At 37.2% G+C, this 19,846-nt stretch overlaps 1 protein-coding gene and 1 pseudogene across 1 annotated transcript in view; one reads left to right on the plus strand and one right to left on the minus strand.

Annotated features, from left to right (window-relative positions):
- The window catches only part of adgrb3 (adhesion G protein-coupled receptor B3), a 108,474-nt gene that overhangs the window by 8,918 nt on the left and 79,710 nt on the right, over positions 1–19,846 (plus strand). The gene's annotated exons all lie outside the window — the stretch shown is intronic.
- On the minus strand, positions 11,655–11,754 carry LOC137604506 (U6 spliceosomal RNA; annotated as a pseudogene).

The following is a 19,846-nucleotide window of genomic DNA, read 5'->3' on the forward strand; positions in this document are numbered from 1 at the left end:
TGGATATATACATACGTGTGTGTGTGTGGGGAGGGGCGGTGTATTTGTTTTTATGTGTGCATTTGTGTGTGCTTATGTGTGTGCACAAGTAGAAGGACATTAACTAACTTACAGTACATTAGGCAGATTTTTACTGTCCAGATAGTGAGCATTGGGTTTTCCATAATTTTGAACATTGTAGTAATGTAATGTATGGGAGGAGGTCTGGACCATTTTTGTTGATGACTCGGTGTCAAGGAGGAAATATTTTTTTAGGTGGTTCTTTTTTTTTTGTATTGCAATAACATGTTTTTTTCAGCATTTTTATAATTGCACATTAACTGCTTGGCAGGTTGCCATGAAACTTGTTAAATTAAGTTCATGATTAAAATTTAGAGTAGGGTTTAATTTAATTAAAAGAGACACTTAGACCTTTATACCATTCAATTTATACTGAAAACCATATGCAATGAACTTGTACATCTCACTGTGACACACACATGCCATTCATTGTTTTGTCGTAGCTTGTGCGTTACATGAAACTAATTTTTTTCTTTGTCAGAAGCTCCCAATGTGCTGTTTCATCACCACACCACCAACGCATGCTCATCAGGAAACCTTTCCATTTGTCATTACACATTTTGCTTTGACATCACAGCTTCCAGTCTCTATTTTGAAATTTATGAGTTAAAGATAACTGAGCCTTATAAATCAAAGGAATCACCATCGTTGTGTTCGTATTTCTTTTGACTTCAAAAAGGTTTCTATAAGCATGCAAACACAATAATGAGTCTCTGTAGATGAAGAAGGCTGTCTCATCTTCTTATTACACAAATTAGATTTTCTTTCACCACTGTCATATGCATAATTCAGTAGTAAGCATAACCATCATTTTTGATTTCTGGAATAAAAAAGAAAATCTTCTCGCAGTCTCATTCATGAGGAAAAGGGGAACATTATGAACTTGTTCATAATGTTCAACTATGACAAAATTGAAGGTCTGGTATGAAGGTCTGGTATCTATGAGTGACAGCAAAAAGAATGAATTCAACTCATTATTAAACCAAATCCGGACAACAACAACTGTTATTCCTATATGGTGAATTCACTGAGAATCTGAAACCGTTCAGTGTGAGCTCTTTCATCCTTCCAAGGAAACATGTACAACATTCACATCATTCTGTTAATGATTCCCTTCTGAAGTTTGAGTCTTTTAAGCTCTTGTTGTGGATGAACAGTGTTCATCCACAGGCACAAAAAAAGTGCATTCTAACTTTTGTATGGATTAGGATAAACTGGTAAAATTGTATCCTTCCCCTGCTGTGCTGGTCTACAGACGTTAATGTAAATTATGCACTGCTTTCAGGCTCTCAGTTGCATGTTCCTGCATTTCAACCCAGTTAGTTTTGGCCTGTCACCACCATGGCTATTTCAGCCCACAGAGGAGATGCATTTGCATAAACATCCACCCACAAAACCTGGCAAATGAGTCTGTCACTCAAAGACACTGTCTATGTGGTAAAGTGGAAGCAAAATCCAAATTTTGTCCTCAAGGGGCTTCTGTAACTGCTCCCACTGGCAGTCTCTCTGTAGAGAATGGCAAGTGTCCTCATGTAGCTGTAATTGATGCTTCCTTTGAAATCACATGCTATGCTGTGATCTAGGCCAGCATGCATACATACTTAACAGATGAGGTGAAACAATATCGTACTCGTAATACATTCCTCAGGAACCTAGAATGTCACATTTAGATTCAGTAATAGTTAATAAATTAAGACAGCACATTCCATTAAATCTTTAGAGTTCAACCATATGAGATAAAGGTGAATATTAAATAATCCAAGAGATATCAATGGATTAAATGAACATTTTCTCTTTACATTGTAGCTACGGGAATCCCAAGTTTTTTGTCAGATTGTGGAAACTCCAGAGGTTTTTTTTTTTGCTTTTCTATTTTTATGTCAATTGCACCATTTTTATTTGGTGCACTTTTTTCCATCTTTTTCTAGAAGATCTGTATTTGTATATTTTTGTTCTTCTTAAATTAGAATACATTAGAGGTAAGGAGGATGTAAAAATTCCTTTGTATGCTTTTACTTTGATGTGAAAACACAGCCGTAAACAAGTGGGGATGAACGCCTCATGTTCAGATGAAGATGAAAAACAGCAAATATAGTAAAACCACAAGAATTACATCATGCAAATAAGTCTTAAGAGCATTAAAATGTTTATCTAATCATCTTAGTTTTTTGACAAAATTTGTTTTGTTATAAGAAAGGTACATTATGCATATTGTACATGAAGGTAGAACTTGTTATACCACAGGACAGCTTTTTTTTTTAACAAAAGAAAAGTATAAAGTTTAAAAAAAAGAAGTTGGACTGAATAAGTTTAATACAGAGTGGGTTTAAACAGTACAGAGAAAGTGAACACCAGAAGACTTTATGCACAGTGTTCATTTATTCAGTTATTATTTATATGTCCACATTGTCAGCTATCACAGGTCCCGAGGTGCTGGAGCCTATCCCAGTCAACTGTGGGTGTGAGGGAGGGGACAGTCCACGCGTGACGCAAGCATACTGCGAAGACACATTTATGACAGACAGACACTCATGCACACACTCACACCTACAGGAAATTTAGGACCAGTCAATTCATCTGAGATGCATGTTTTTGTAGGTGGGAGGAAGCCGGAGAACCTGGAGAGAACCCACACAGACACGGGGAGAGCATGCAAACTCTGCACAGAGCGGGACTCGAACCTGGAACCGGCTTGCTGTGTGGCGACAGCGGTACCCACTGCGCCACCATGCCGCCCTATACACAATGTATACAGCATAATTATCTGATCAAAAAGGGGGAAAATATCTTGTAAGCCTTTATTCTGCTTTTCTATATTGACAGTTTATACAAGCATTAAAGCTATTAAATGCTTTAGGTTCCACAGAACAGAAGAACACAATTACTGTTAGTTTGTTGTGCTGCTTGATATTGCAGCTGAAATAGCAACTTTGTTGAAATCAAGTGCAGAACCTTTTGGCACTCACATTTTTTAATAGTTATTTTGGTAAAAATGTACACCTGTTCATTATAAATTCATAATTCTGAAGGGCGTGCAGCAGTAATGCCTCACAGATTCATAATAGCATATTACAGTGATGGTCATCACTGTGACGGCTGACATTTGCTTGTCCACCTGCTTGGTTCCTAGCAACACTGAGGTTATTGAGCTCCTCTCACTGTAAGGAGAAGTGTTGTGTAACATAGAATAGGAACGAGAAATTAGAACTGCAACACTCTTGTGCCAGATTCTCTGCTTGTCTACAGCTCTCTGTCCTCCATGGTCTTCTGCTCCTGACTGATTCTCTTCGTCTATTCTCCACCAACAACATTCAACAACAACAACAACAACAAAAACAACAAAATAATAATGATAATAGGGCGACAAGGTGGTGCAGTGGGTAGGGCTTCGCCGCACAGCAAGGCGGTTCCAAGTTCGGGTCCCACTCTGTGCAGGGTTTGCAATTTAAATAGTTTGATTCACTGGAATCATATTTATATTGCACAGTTAATTCCATGCAGCATTGATTTGTTTTGCATTCTTAATACTTCTTTTAAAATCCTGATGTAAAACAGGATATACTGTTTCAGGCAAGGGGCATGGAAAGTCACAAATTAGTGTCAAAATCCAATTTCAGTACTACTTCCTGATATGTGTGAGATAGTCCTTGACGTCATTGTCAACCAGCACACAAAAGCAGTCTCATTCAAAACATGACTAAGTTGCCAATTTCTTCATCTTATTTTTTTTTTTTTTCACTGTTAATATTGATATGTTACTGTACCCGGATGATCCATTCTTCCAACTTGCAACTCACTGGTTAATTCTGATCACATCCACACTCTATAAGTCCTTACCATGGCCGAAGTCAGAAGAACCAGTTCCTGACCAAGCACATAATAAATAAGTAAATGTCTGCATCTGAATGGAGACACAAACATGATATGCTACTCTGGACAGGAGAGATAGGTTTAGGATTTAAGAGTCCTAGGATTCATCTCAGGAAAGGTGTGGAAAGGTTGTAGTGCTAATTCAGGATGTTTAGAAGACAATATTAACCTCTTATTTTCACCCACTGAGCATCATCAACAATGACTATTGAGTGAATGAATGGATGGATGGATGGAAGGATGGATGGATGGATGGATGGACGGATGGAGGAAGGAAGGAAGGAAGGAATACTTTAATAATCCCAAAGGGAAATTATTCAAAACACCTGGACAACTCATATTTACTACCCTAAAGAAGGATGGTAAAAAGATATGGGGACCACAAAAGTAAATTCAACTAAAGCTCTTAAATATTTTAAAATAGCAATACATCCAGTGGTGTTCCAACTCACTCTCAATCGCATGTCCATTGTTCCCAGAGGGGAATGTCAGGGGTTCATTAAAGTCATTGGGGTTAAATTTCTGGCGATAATGAAGTCAGCACCAAATTTTATTGGAAAAAGTTTTAGGATATCAACAGAACAAACATGGCAGTTGAGTCAACAGCAAAATGAGACAAAAAACAGAGTATGGCATTAGCAGCAAGAATGATTTAGTTATTGTTTGGACAAGATTAATGCTTTTGCTGGAGGAAACCAGCCTTAAATGTTGGTAATAACAAACCATGGCCTCCAGTTTCAGAGACATGTGCTTTGTTCTTGGACCTGGACTTAAATGTAGCTCATTTATCCCTACTTGAACAAACAAGGCATGCTTTGTTCGTCCCTGAAAGGACAAGCCCTTTGTTTTCCAGTATAAATTTAGCAGCAAGCGGCAAATGGTCAAGTGAAGAGCTACCATTTCTTTTTGCATATCATGTTTTTGTCTGTTATTAAAATGTGTTGCATACTCTTTCCTAATATACTCACGATGTCCTCAATGGTGAGGTCTTTAATCCCAGCAAAATGTGCAAATCACTCTCCCCCAACTTTGTCAAATTGTGCTGGCAAACCTACATTTTGTCAATACAGAAGGAGCGTCAGAGAGCTAGATGTTCTCTATGGTATCATCTTCAAAAGAAAAAGCTTATGAGCACAGGAGTCATAATGAAATGTGACACATAAATCAGTGGCACTCAGGAGACAGCCTGAAATTGCCGAATCAATATTCGACCACAACAGCAAGTTCAGACTGCTCCAGCCTGTTCTGTTTCGGTTGAGTTTTAGGTTCTTTATTGTCTGACAAGTGGTGTGAATTTCAAAATTTTTAAAGTGGGTTTCACAATAACAGAAACTACAGGATATCTGAAAAAAATAGAAAGAAAAATGCAAATGAATTTTGAGGAGGCATGCCAATCACATTGTCTCAGATCACATAATGCCTTCTCAGGAAGTCTACATTAGCACAGGTTTGTGTCATTTGACTTCTTCACTTCACTGTAAACATGTGAAAAGGTCCTCCATTTAATATGTGGTTGTTTGGAGGAAAAATAAACCTTAGTCATGAGGAAGAGCTGACTTTTATGTGAGTACAGTCAGTGCATTATACTGTATTTTGACATTACAGAATCAATTCTGCATTCAGCTGTTGAACACAAGAACCTGTTTCATAAAAATCTCCATCTGTTCTTTGCTGTTCTGTAAAGTTTCAACCCATGACTGGAAGATACAAGGGGTTTAACAAGCACATGATGCCAGCATCAGTATCCCTGGTGATGAGAAAGACATGCTGTTTGATGTGAGGCACAGATTTGATTGCAGCTAACTATAACCATGCTGTGTCGTTAGCATTTGTGGTAGGATTTCTCACAAAAGAGACATGACATTATTGTTTCATGGTTCCAGAGGAACCGTGTGTGTGTGTGTGTGTGTGTGTGTGTGTGTGTGTAAATATATCAATTGTTCTACAAATGTCAATAATGTAAGTTTATTTTGATTATATAAGCAAGTGCAAAAACACATAGACATTATTATATAATATTGGAAATGTACTTTAGTATCTTTCATTGTTGTTGATCAGAATTATATCTGAAAATATCAGGACACTTTTTTGCATCAGGTTGAGACAATAACTGTTGACTAATTGCTGATTATAAGGGTTTGACATCTCTTTCATTCACCAGCTGCTGGTTTGGATTCATTTGATCATCTCTTGACAAAATCAAAGGAAAATAATGGTTTGATTTGATTTTTTTTAATTTTTTTTAGAACATTTGTAAAATTTGGTTCACTTTCCTCCAGTACTGCTGTCTTCTGCATAGTGCTTGCCACTGTCGACATATGATGAAAATCTAAATGACTGCTATGTAAATTGTGTGTTCAGGTCATAATCAATTTTGTGTTTGATTTGGCGTATTCAAAGGCACCATTGTTTCCAAAGGACACATAATAGATTGCATCTATGTCTGACGCAGTTCTGCCAGCCTTTGATTTCATCTCTTTGATATCTACGTCTATAAAAAGAGGTCATGTACACAGCTGCTGTGTGTGGGTGTGGGTGTGTGTGCCTGCTCATGTCTGTACACTATGTCAAGCTAATTAATGTAGGGTAAATGCCGCCAAGGTGATAATGTGTAATGTAAAGCACTGTGATTCATGCTCGTTCTCCGAACTGCATTTCATTTCCATCACTAACGTTCTTTTCACTTTTATTACATAATGGCATTGTTGGAAAATCTTAATTGTACAATCCATTCTATAAGAAGTCCAAAATCTTTACTCTAAATGCAGATCTTATTACATATCAATCTTCAAGAGGTAAATTTCTAAGATGTTATTTGAATTAGCCCTTCATTACAAAATTAGACACATTTTTAAAATATAATAGAATATTAAAACTGTATAGTTATTGTAGATATTGATGAAGAAGTAAAGTTTCATTTTCTGTATCTTGTTCACAGTTTGATTATTCATTATTTTTGTTTTATATACAAGTTCATTTTAGTCCATCAACTGATAACCGATCTTGAGGTCAGTCATACATAAAGACACTTTCCATTCATACATTTGATGGGGATGTCCCCATCTCTCTATCCTATCAATAATATACACTAAATGTAAATCAGAAAATAATAAATGGTTAATAAAATAAAAGAAGTGCTTTGCGGTTTGGTGTGAAGAGCAAAATATTTTAATCATAGCCTTATAAATGTATTTATCCACATATCTATATCTGACGCTGCGGCATTTGAGATCCAGACACACTGCAAATGCTGCAGCAAAGGGGCAATAATAAAGTTAAATCATAGTAGTTTATCAATTCTTTATTCCCAACTATTTTTATTGATATACCGACTAAAACTGCAGGAAATATTTATAATAAAGTATATTTTGTGAAATGTCTTTGCAAACTAAGAGTAATTTAATTTGGAGTCACTAGACTTTATAATGATGAAAGGTCAGTTGTGTATGTGTGTGTGTGCGTGTGTGTGTGTGTGTGTGTGTGTGTGTGTGTGTGTGTGTGTGTGTGTGTGTGTCTGTGTGTCTGTGTGTCTGTGTGTCTGTGTGTGTCTGTGTGTCTGTGTGTCTGTGTGTCTGTGTGTGCGCGCACTCAAATGTCTCTAAAAACATTATTATCCAAGGAAACCAATGCAGCAGATATACCATCCATTTAGAGACTGTGGCATTAGTTTCTGTAATCATAGTCAAACTGAAGGATGCACAGTTACTACCCAATCCTCAGCAAATGCAGCCTCTGGAATAAATACGAAAGGTGACCCTGCACTTATGTCAAAACCCTTAGAGATGAAAATAACATTCAGTTTGCAGAGGACTTTTGTTCAGAAGAACAGATAAAGGGAAGTGTTCAAGGTTAGAATCACAATATGAATATCAACTTTATTTATGCCTTTGTTGGGTCCGAACAAAGACCTTATTTGTACTGTAAGTGCTTGGCTTACTGATACATAAAAGTGAGTGTACACAACTGTACATTTGTTTCAGGTCTGGAAATGCCAAAACAAGCTTTTCTCTTTGTTTTGGGTCATAATTCAAACTCAGCTGTTTTCCTTTAATGATTTTGTATATCATGAAATGAAGAGGCCCAATTTTCTATTGTTTGGATTCAAAGGATAATCGGCCAAACACGAAACAAGAATCTATTTTCTTATATTTCACATAATGAGAGTCATATACGTATGTAACCTTTAATAAAGAAAAAAAAATGAAGTGAGATTTTGCCACTGTAAAATTGTGTTTCAATTATAAGCGCTTTTTTTTTTTTGACAAAGACTAATTTTACTGAACATATGCGTGACTTTTTGTAACTGAAAAATGTGGGACAGTCACAACTTTACTTGGTTACTCAGCAGCGATGGGGGTGTTTTGGGCTCCTCCAGGCATCCACATCTGGAATTTCTCTTCAGGTTACCCCCCTCTGGGCACATTTCTATGAAAATATCTATACCCCCTGGTCGTATCACACAGTGATCTAAAGCTCTCATTTAGCAGGTGTTTTGGAACTGAGATCCTCCTGTTAGAAAGCTGCGCTAGTCAGACTGTTTTGTCCTCGCGCCAGCACCCGTTGCGTCCAAACCTCAACTGTTGTGATATTGTCTCAACAGTTACTGAAGTGCAGTAATTGCAGCTTTCTTCACTGACGTGAGGTGACAGTTGGAGGAAGGGGTGGAAGAAGAGGATTAGGAGTGAGAAAATGCTTTGCTATTTCAGAGAGAGGACAGACAAATACTGAAGTGTGAGATAAATCAAAGGATTTTTGAAAACATGTTCTTTGGGGGTGTAAAGAGATGCAGCGTAGACATTTTTTTCCCCTGAATGGCTCTAGATAAGTGATAAGGCCTTGAATACATTTTCATAATAACACACAGACTTCTTGTGTTGTCTTTTGTCTTTCACTTTCAGTTTGGAAATTGCTTTGCACTTTGACGATGTGGCTGTAAAGCGTAAACAACATCATCAACAACAAGGTCATCAGTGCCCTGTATCTTTGACTTGTGAAACACGATTTTCTTATATGTGTCCTGAGCAATAAGCATCAGAGGTCAGGGTCAGTTTGGGACTGTTTATTCCAGTGTCAACATGTATCACACCACCTTACTTCAAAGTGTCTGAGTGACCCTGTTTTGGTAAGTCTCCCTCCATTGGACCTTTCTGTTAAGTACATAAGGTGAATTTCACCCTCCTTTTGACATTTCCCAGACAGTTCTTATAATCAGCACAGTTTACAGATTGTTGGTGGGGAGTGTGTAATTTAGAACTACCAGTCATGACAAATGTTGGGCAGTGGACAAGAGATGTGATTTAGTGACAGATTCTTTTTTGCCTGATCGCGTAACACCACTGTTAGGTGAAAGAAAGAGTGTCATCAATGGAATGCTGGAGCACCTGAAAAAACATTTTCTATATCAGTTTCTTAAAATAAGACATCATGAGATTTTTTACCACTTTTCGACACTTTTGGTCAAATTACAAGTTGTACGGCTTTAAGTTTGATGTGTTTTGGGTTTTTTGTTGTTGTAACTTTTTCTCGTCCAGAATTTTGCAGGTCTTGTAAGAAAATAATTCATATTACATCTTCCCATGCATCAAAAACAGAGAGACTTCAATTATTTAAGTTGTTGGATTGCTTATGAATATAATAATAATCATGTTGAACCAGTTCTTGGAAATATTTACATGCTAAATTGCAATATTTGCAACCCCACACATTTCTTACTTGATATGTATACACAACGATGAGTTAGTGTGCTGTTTTGCAATGAGACGGGTTTCTACCATACGACTGCAATTTTAGACTTGGATAGAAAAGAGATCAGCTAACTCAGATCGAACGGTCAGACTATGAATCAACAATGTGTTACTGCACATGTTATTTCATTTCACAGAAGTTTTAAGAAGAAGGATTCATTGTATGAACATGGTTTCTAGGATTGCTACTATAACTAAAAAAAACAGCAATGGTTTACAGAAGAGATAGATTTTCTGTTCAGGAAGTCATTATTCCACATCTTCATTCAGTAAATATTTATTTTTGCCATTTAATTTTTGAAAATGTCATATTTTTAAAATATTAATGTTTTTCACAGATTTGTGGAAGAATTACAAGAATCAAGCCATCAGGGGATTACAGAGTTACTTTCAGTATTTGACATTTGAATTGTATTGAATAATAAATTTCTTGGGTTGAAACTATTCATTCATTCATCTTCCAACCCGCTAAATCCGCTAACGCAGGTCACGGGGTAGCCAGTGCCTATCCTGGCAGTCTCAGGGTGTGAGGATGGGGACACTCCGGGCACGACGCCAGTGTACCGCGGAGCCACATAGAAACGAACAACCACTCACACACACACTCACTCCTATGGTCAATTTGGGACCGGCCAATTAACCTGAAGCGCATGCTTTTTGGAGGTGGGAGGAAGCCGGAGAACCCGGAGAGAACCCACGCAGACACGGGAGAGCATGCGAACTCCGCACAGAGCGGGACTCGAACCCGGGTCTGCCGTGTTGTGAGGCAGCAGCGCTAACCACTGCGCCACCGTGCCGCCGGGTTGAAACTATTTATCATTTAATTGATTATTCAATAAACAATGAATTTATTAGTCCACACAATATTAATTAACTCTGATAGCTGATTAATTTTGAAGATACTAGTTATATGAAAAATAAATGATTCAAGATTCTAAAATATGACAATTTATTTTTTTTCTATATTTCACATCACTGCTTGTCAATATTTCTTGGTTTGGGATTGTAAATTGAAATTATGACACCTTGTGCTCTCAGAAGGTTGGAATGGCTAAGATTTGATGTTATCCTATTTATTTGAATTAACTATCAAAAGGATAATTTATGAGGAGTGTTTGTTGCAGCCCTAAGATAAAGTCCTTAATGTGTCACATAGTTGTATTTATGACTTTCAGATCAATGCAGGTTTATGTTCATATTTCTTTGACTTCAGGATCTACATCCAACCAAACACTGCATCACTGATGACACTGGAGATCATTCACTAGAATCCTTACAACTGATAAAATCAGCTGATGCATTACATGAAAACTATTTTCAAACAGAGATTGTGAGCAAAGAGCTGAATGTTATCCATTGCGGCCTCCATGGGTAGCATTTTCCCACTCTTGCCTTTCAATTGCTTGCTCTTGCAAGGTAATACTGTGATTAAATTACATCAGAAATTTTGCTTAGGGTCTTGCTGAGCTCAGTGAACCACTCTGAAATGTATTTGACAATCCGGATGTTAATCCAGGAGTTATTTTGATACAGTAGGCAAGTGGAAGTATGGATGGTACTATAGTGTGGATCATTATAAAAGTGGTGACACAATGGAACAAACACATTAAAATCAAGACAAATGCAGACATTGCAGGTACAGGTAGTCAAGATTTTTGTTTGAAATGTGCTACTTCAGGGAAATAATATTGTGTCATAGCCAGTTTGGTTGCAGGGAGAAAAGAAGCGACTCAAAAACTTTAACAGATTTAACAATTTAACAAATAAGTTGAAATTATTTAGCTAATTGGATGATTAAATATAGTGATTGGCATCTTGAGTTGATTGGGCTGCCATAAATAAAATTATGCTGCTTTTTTAAATATATGCTCGAATGATCCCTGAAGGGAAGCACACTCTAGTTAGTCCAATTATTCACTCATATGCACGATCTTGGATCCTTGGACGACCCGCTCTACCGCTCAGCCACTGCTGCCCCCCAAAAATGTGGAACGCTTCACGGATTTGCATGTCAGCGCAGGGGCCATGCTAATCTTCCCTGTATCGTTCCAATTTTAGCATATGTATCACTGAAATAATATGACTATACCTATAACACATATTATTAATATAAATAGTATTCAAACTCATTTTGTATGATGACTGGTAATGATCTGATTCTGATACCCTGAAATTGTCTGAGAAATCTTCGTCTAATGATACCCTTGAGTTACTCTTGTGTGTTTTTCTCACTATCTTGTGAGGTGTTTTTTTTCCTTCCAGATCAGTTGTATTTCCCAGCCCTGTCAAGAAACTGTTGGGAGGGCCTGCCTGTGACATATGCGCGTAAAACACAGGACAAATGCCCGTGTGTGCTTTACATCCCAAGGCCACATTTGTCCATCAAGAGTCAACAAACTTTTTTTTTTTTGTCCTTGAGGTGAAAGAATGTTTGGATGTTTGGCCTGCACTTTATTTGTGCCCATCCTAGAAATATCCTCTGAAAATTACATTAAATTATATGAAAAAAGGCTTCAATGCCTGACAGTATTTTTGGACATTCACAGTACAAAAAAAAAAAAAACCAAAAACAAATTTCCTCTCGGTAGGAGTGTTCGTTTGTGTCCATTGTTGCAGCTTGTCAGGTGTGCAACACCAAGCATGACTGAATTCCCAGATGGACTGAAGCCATCACCACAGGCCAAACAGATGAAACTAAAGCAAGCCACTTCGGTTTGAGTCTGCTATTCAGGACAAAACAGCTTTGGTGAAGATAGTGTGAAAGAGATATTCGGTCTAGACACTGTCTCCTTGCATTAAATGCACAAAGCTGAGGTTTAAAAGGCCCCTCACGTCTGTGGGTAGGGCAAAGTCTGTCAAGCAAGGGCCGTCAGATTGCCGCCTGTCTTTTAAAAAAAGAGGAGCATTCCGATCCCTCCTACCTAAACCATGACATATAAACTGCATGCTCTCATGAGGGTTTCAAACATTTAAAAGAAAATAAAAGAATACATTTTTGTGGAAGTTGTGAAAGTGTTTGCATCAAGCACAAAACAAAAATGAATCTACTGTACTTTATTGATTTGTGACCAACTCCCAAGCAGCTATGCTCACGCTGAGACCAGTGGAGAGCAATGGTAGCATTATAAACACAGTGTTTGTGATGTAATTTCACTCACAAACTCACAGGAGTATAACACTCAATTAAAAAAAGTTTGTCTCAAAAGTGTTTGTCAAATCAATAGAAACTAAGTCACGAATACCCCTGCAATTGATATTAAACGCTGTTGTATGCTAAAATTAGAGGTCAACCAATTAATTACTTTTGATTAATCAACTACATAGTATATCTTAACCAGCTTTAAAGAGAAACAATTGTAAAAATCACCTTTTTCCTGTTCCGAACCATAGCTACTCAGTCAAATATGTTTTTGATCAAGCCGTATACCCGTTAGCCTAACAATACAATACATCTCTGTGAAATTCATAACTGACTTCCAGGGTTTGGAGCATGATGGTAAGGTTAAAAGGCTAAGGTTTTGCCCCTCTGCTCATATCCTCCATTTTGTCCAAAGAGATACATAAAAAATAAATCTGATCGAATATCTTTGCATTTTAAGGTTTAAAAATTTTTGGGCATTGGTGCCTTACATTATGACCCCATTTGAGTTTAACATCTCCCCATTAGCGGAAAATTCTAGTATCTACTACGTCCGTGTACTAGTTCTGCTCGTCCCCAGTTCTGAGTGTTTGATACAGCTTGAATTACACAATTTTTTGCTATTTAGAGTCAAAACAGCAGTAGTGTGGGGGTGGGACGAAAATGTTATCTAATGAAAGCCATATTTTAAAACTACTAGATAAAGGCATAAAGACAGATTAATAATGCAAAAGAATCATCGATGTTCTTGGTGAAATGTGTTTTAATATGTGTTTTAATATGTGATCTAATTCTAATATATCGGTTGCATTGTGTGTCGACAGAACTACCGTCAGACCATCAGATGTATTTTCCTTTCATATTCTGGATGTATTTCTTAGGCTATTCATTTAAATGCAGGTTGCTGGCTCATGATTTTGTAGATGTTGTGTGATGTGAATAATAATCATATAATTGTGGAAACAAATGTGGTTGCAGCCTGACATTCCACTTTTGGTTTAGCAGTAAAAAACACGGCATGTGCTTCTTGATCATCTTTCTGCTGCTGTTTATTTTTTACAGTTTATTGTGTAAATGTGTTGATCAAATATAAGAAAGCTACTGGCATTCTTGACATGTATTTATATGAATCCCATCAACATGGCATGAAATGTAAGTTACAGTATATATACCATATGGATTGTTTGGTCTGTGTCATAATGTGTCAGAAAAAAGTGCAAAACAAAAGGACTGTGTGCCAGATTGGAAATCACACTGCTTTTCCCCTGCTCACTGAGTGACCAGAAACCCTGTGGCGTTTTATATTTTGATATTTTCATATGCATGTCCTATTATTAGCTAGTCTTCCAGCACTTGTGACATCAGTCTGACTGCAGCAGTCTCCCTTCATGTCTTGGCTTTGCCTATTACATTTTATCTGACTCACCAGCTGACTGTGCCTCCCATCTCACCATAGGCTGACAGTGTCTTCCACAGGACTACCAGAAAGGCTGAAGTGAATGTGCCTCATAGATCAGTCAGAGGTTGAAACCAATGGGTTGTAAAATGCCTTCACATTGCAGGACAAAATAGGAGAAATCCTGTGTGAACCAGCAAGGATTTCATTTAAATTTTTAGATTGTTTGCCCAAGATGAATTCACAAATGATATGTATTTCCTTTTTTTATATACTTGTTGTAGAGAAAATGATGTCAGATGCTGAAAAAAGAAGAAGACGTATTTACTCCGACAATTCCTAAAGAATATGTCTCTCTTTAATGCTACCACTGGAAAAAGGAACAAAAACAGTACCAACTTTTTGTTCAAATTTCAATAATATTTAAAGCAGGTATTATTCCAAAATTGTCTGTGTGACTTCGTACAGAAACTCTACGTTGTTTCAGCTGTCATCATTTTAATGTCCATAATTAGTAGGTTGTTTCAAGCTAAAGCAGAAAGTGACATTTGTTAGTTTAAGGTACCACACCAACTCTGCAATTTCAAAGTCACTTTATTATGGATGGGCTGAAACAAGCATTTATCATATTTCACACTCAATATTTTGACATATTTGTCAGAGCGTTAATTTAGATTAATGGCCCACTGAGGGTTTGGGGTGATCTGCAAGGCAGGCACTTGACAGCTCTTCCATTTGAAGTCAGATAGTTTTAATGGAAGCGGTCTGCACTTCAGGCAAATGGACAATAAACCTTAAGAAATTGAAATTCTTTAGGTGTATCAACTGTTAAAAAAAAACCAAAATAAGAGCAATACTCAACAAGCAGTAATTGCCAACAACTGACATGCACCCACTAGGTATGCGTGCAAATATTAAGTGTAGGCAGGTGCTTGGTCTAAAAATAAATAAATGAAACGATGAGTGGGGTTTGGGGGTGGGTGGGGTGGGCCGTTCTTCAGAGAAGAACAGACTAAAAAAAACAGGCTAAAAAAATGGGTTAGTTAACAAGGGAGCAGACGGCCTCATTGACCTCAATGTTCATAGTAATCTCACAATTTAAACTTGCGCTATTTGTTCCATTGTTATCAAAGAGCATTGCAGATTTTTAGAGGTAATACAAGTAGCTCCCATTAAAATACTGTTTAACTGAGCAGGTGCACTGTTTGGACTTCGTCCATGTTGCATTTCGACCATCACCTCAGCTTCAGCTCCAGAGAAAATGCCTGCATTATTCAAATACATTTTGTGGCTGAGCTATCTGTCATGCAGTGGGGCTGTCAACTGCCATAAAAAGGTGGGTGGTACTGTCATACGCTTCCCACTCGCTGCTGAACTGAAATGAACTTGACACATAGGCAAAAGTAGATAAACATACAGTAAGATGGATATTTGTTGTGAATGCGAATGGCTGGATAGGGGTGGATGCATTCAGGACATTTACATCCACTCCTACTCACAGCAGCACAGATAATGGGACAGCTGTGCTGTTTAAAACACCGTAGCCCAGTAGGGACAAGTTATATTGTGTAAATAAAATTAATTGTGATTAATTGTTTTTACAAATTACAGATAAAGAAAATGCTAATGTCAGTTACTCTATAGAAAGGGTTTGTTGTTTGCTTTATATTTTTCATCAATTTTCATATATTAGCATAATATAAAATTGGCATCTTTTAAAGTATTTTGGTGACGTGCTTTATTTGACTGAGGACGTTATCTTTCTTTGATAAATATACAGGGATACCTGTAAATGTTTGATTTTTCAGGTAACATGGATTCTTTCAATCCCTGAAAACAAAACAAGAAAAGAAAAGAAAGATCTCAGCCAAAATTTTAAATCCCCTTTTGTGCCCTATCCTCTTATTGTGGCTTTGTTTATTCTACAGACAAAGGAATAGCTAGAATATTCAAAATCTCTTTTACCTGTTCCGCTCTCCATCTTTTCACTTTAAATCCTTCCAGATAATTTATTGCCCTCACCTTCACCACTGGCCAACTGCTTCGGATTCAAGTCACACCAATTCAGGACTCTCAATAATACGTTTAAATGAGCAGAGTTCTCATTAAAAGAATTTTAGACACCCTGCTTAAGGTCTATCTGTTTTCTGCATTTCTATTTATCTTTGAATGTGGTCTGTCCAAAGAAAGTGCTCAAAAGGAAAAAAAAGGAGCCTACTACACATTGGTTGACTTGGTTGCTTGGTAACAAGGAGCTTGTGATCTACTTCCCTTCTCTGCTTTTTTAATTTAATTATGAAGTCGTAAAGGACAGGTGGTTTATGTACCCACCTGATATATTTAAGAGAATCCAAACTGACCTAGCTCAATATCTCACAAATAAACCATAACTCTCCCTCTACAGCATTGGAATAAGTATAGCCTGGAAGAGGCAGTGTTGTTATTCATCCTTCATATAATTTCAACAGGGAGGGGAAGTTCAAGCAGTATTGGTGTTAGCTGAGATTAATAAACGTAGTAATTTTCCACAACATAGGCTCAATCAAGCAGACATCACCGCACCAAACCACTCTGACTTTGCAAATAGAAGTCTTCTTGTTTGAATCCAGAAGCCACATTTTGTGCTGTTTGCGGCATTGCGGTCTCCTTTGCCCCCACCCCCTCACACTTGCTCATTCAGGGATAATGCTGACTAGATATAGTCAAGCGGGGTTAGAAACAGGACAGGGATGAAAGAAAAACATCACATATTTGCGAAATATGTCCGAGAAATGTTGTGAGGCTGTAGTTTGAGGTTTTTTTAGCTACTTCTACTGAATGTCGCATGGATTTCTGCACTTTTATGGTTTGAATGTGACTGAAGCAATATGCTAGGTAGGAGCTCTGTTGGGCTGTACAGAGGCACAACAATGGTATAATGTCTGTCGTGATCACCATCCTATTTTACCATGTTGACTTTCTACCATAGCCGATGCTAGTTACGATGACTTTGCATTCTGACATAGTCTCAGTAAGGATTATCGATAATTGTGACATAGCACCACAAATGAAGACATGAGTTGCTAAAGTCATTAGGATAAAAGCATCCAGTAAATGTCAAGATGTCTGATGGCATTCTTTCCATACTGCAGAATACTTTTCATTTTATGTAAGGTATTTTTTTTGCCCTTGTTACTTTCCTATCCACTGTAACACAAGACTTTTCATCATGTAGGGATAGACATGGAATGGTGCCGCAGTGGCTAGAGCTGTTGCCTAACAGCAAAAAGGTTATGGGTTTGATTCCTTTCTGTGTGGAGTATGTATGTTTTTCCTGCATCTCTTGGGCCCTCCCACCTCCAAAAAATTTGGAATTGGTCACACTAAAATGGTCTGTAGGTATTAGTGTGAGCGTGCATGGTTGTATGTCTTTTGTGCAGCCCTGCGAAGAGCTGTCATCTCTAGGCAGTATTAGAGCGTCTCGCAAGTAATCAGCTGAGATAGGCTCGAGCAGATCCATGACCCGCATGGTGAATAAGCAGCTGTAGATCAATCAATTTCAATCGTCTCGTCCATGAGAAAATGTATGGACAGATGGAAGGGACTAAGTCACATGATGTTCATCATGTGACTTTTGTTGCTATAGTCAGGTGTTCTACGGTCACAGTTTACTCATGTTTAGACAGAAAATATCTGCTCAACTATTAAATGAAATTTTGGGTTGTGAACTTAGACACGATTTAAAGTAGGTCAACAGTGACTTCAGGAAGCACCTGAGGGTCAAAGTTCTGCATTTGTTTGGTCCATCTACTATTCTAACCTCCACCATGTGTGTACTTTCTTGCTCTTTGGTAATACATAACTTAAAATCTATTTATACATCGCATGTATGCTGAAATGACACCTAAAAAGCTTGATAACGATGTTATTCAGAGATATGCAAAAAAGGTGAAAAACAGTTACTATTAAAAAGTCAAAGCTGCTCTTACTTTGAGAATATTAGTCATGTGCAATTTGATGGAACTGCATTATGTATTTGAAGTTACTTCAGAGGTCATGTGACAAATTCAGAAATTTCATTGCATCAAAAGCAGGATCAATTTTATGGACAGCAGCAATGCTTCTGTGAAATTCAATATCAACCCATTCAATATGTGGAAGCAATAGAATAGAAAAGAAAATAATAGAATAGAATAGAATAGAATAGAATAGAATAGAATAGAATAGAATAGAATAGAATAGAATAGAATAGAATAGAATGCCTTAATGTCATCATATGCATTGATACAACAACATTTTTAGACAACACTTATGTGCAAAAAAAGGACTCAGGTTCAAGTATAACGTACCAAATAAAACAAAGGTGCAAAAAACAAGCAATTATAGAAATACATTTGCAACAAGCCATCAAGAGTGTACAAATGTACTGTGCAGCAGGGTGTACTGAGCAAAGTGTTTTAAAAACTGACACATAGTTATCAGTTAATGAATGATTTATACTTTTCAGTCACGGTCATGATAATGTGGAAATAATTATTTTTGGAAATCCTCCAACTTGGTGGATGTTTAATGTTTCAAGGAAGTGGACTGTAATCATTAAAAACTGAATAAAAATACATAAATTAGCTGTTGATTTGATTGATTGTTCATTGTTTAGATGGAAAGTTGGTTAAACTTCAATAGATGTGCTTTATAGCTGGGATAACGTGTACTGCTCCTTCTAATGAGAGGGTGTGTCTTTATTTTTATTTTAATACCATACACCTTACTGTCTCTTACTGTTTACTAGATTTTAAAGGGGCTTTCAGTAATTGTCCAAGTCCAAGTGACAGAAAAAGTAAAGAACAGGCCTAGAGTGAGTAAAAAACAAAAATGGGGGATTAAGTTGCATCCGTGAGTAGCTGTAGCCTGAAGACGAAAAGATAATGAGAGATTCTCCAGCTAGTTTCTTTCTCTTTGTGGTAGTCCCAATGGAGGTCATGTTACATGTGTCACAAATTTAAGATGTGAAAGGAAGTCGGCGTGATTTTTTTTTTTTTTTTGCAAAGTAAAAGGACTAAGCTAATCATAGTGCTGATCATTTAGAGGATCACTCAGTTCAAGCTGCCTCACCGCAGTTGACCAAGATGTTAAAACAAGGAGAAACAGGAAGGGTTCATTTGTGATGAATTATTGAGAATGTCATAATGAAACCTGTCTCCTGTCGCTGTAGGGTAAAGGGAGACGCTGGAATTGCTGAATGGTCTAACTTCAAATGAATGTACTGCATTTTGCATTATCTTATAAATATAGTCATGGAGAAAGTGTCTGGGCTCATTAATTTTAGCTATTTACATGTCAGTGCGTATTATATAACATTCACAAATTGTTATCATCAGTAGGGAAGGGGGAAACATGAACTTACAGAGGTGCCTTGTATATAATCTTGTTTATATTTTCAGTGATATAGCAATTCATCTGTAATCATAATGTATGGTTGTGAAAGGGGAATAACATTTTTTCACTAATGTCGGCTCCATTTTGTGACAGTTTCCTGATTTGCATCGTGGAAAACAATCCTTCACTTAGTATTACAACTGTTGGCTGTGCTCCCACTTATGCTAATATTCATTTTATGCTGGTGATGATGAAAAATATCTGTCTTTTATTGGATATTTT

Source organism: Antennarius striatus, chromosome 11, assembly GCF_040054535.1.
Source record: "Antennarius striatus isolate MH-2024 chromosome 11, ASM4005453v1, whole genome shotgun sequence".
In the NCBI taxonomy this organism is placed as follows: Eukaryota; Metazoa; Chordata; class Actinopteri; order Lophiiformes; family Antennariidae; genus Antennarius; species Antennarius striatus.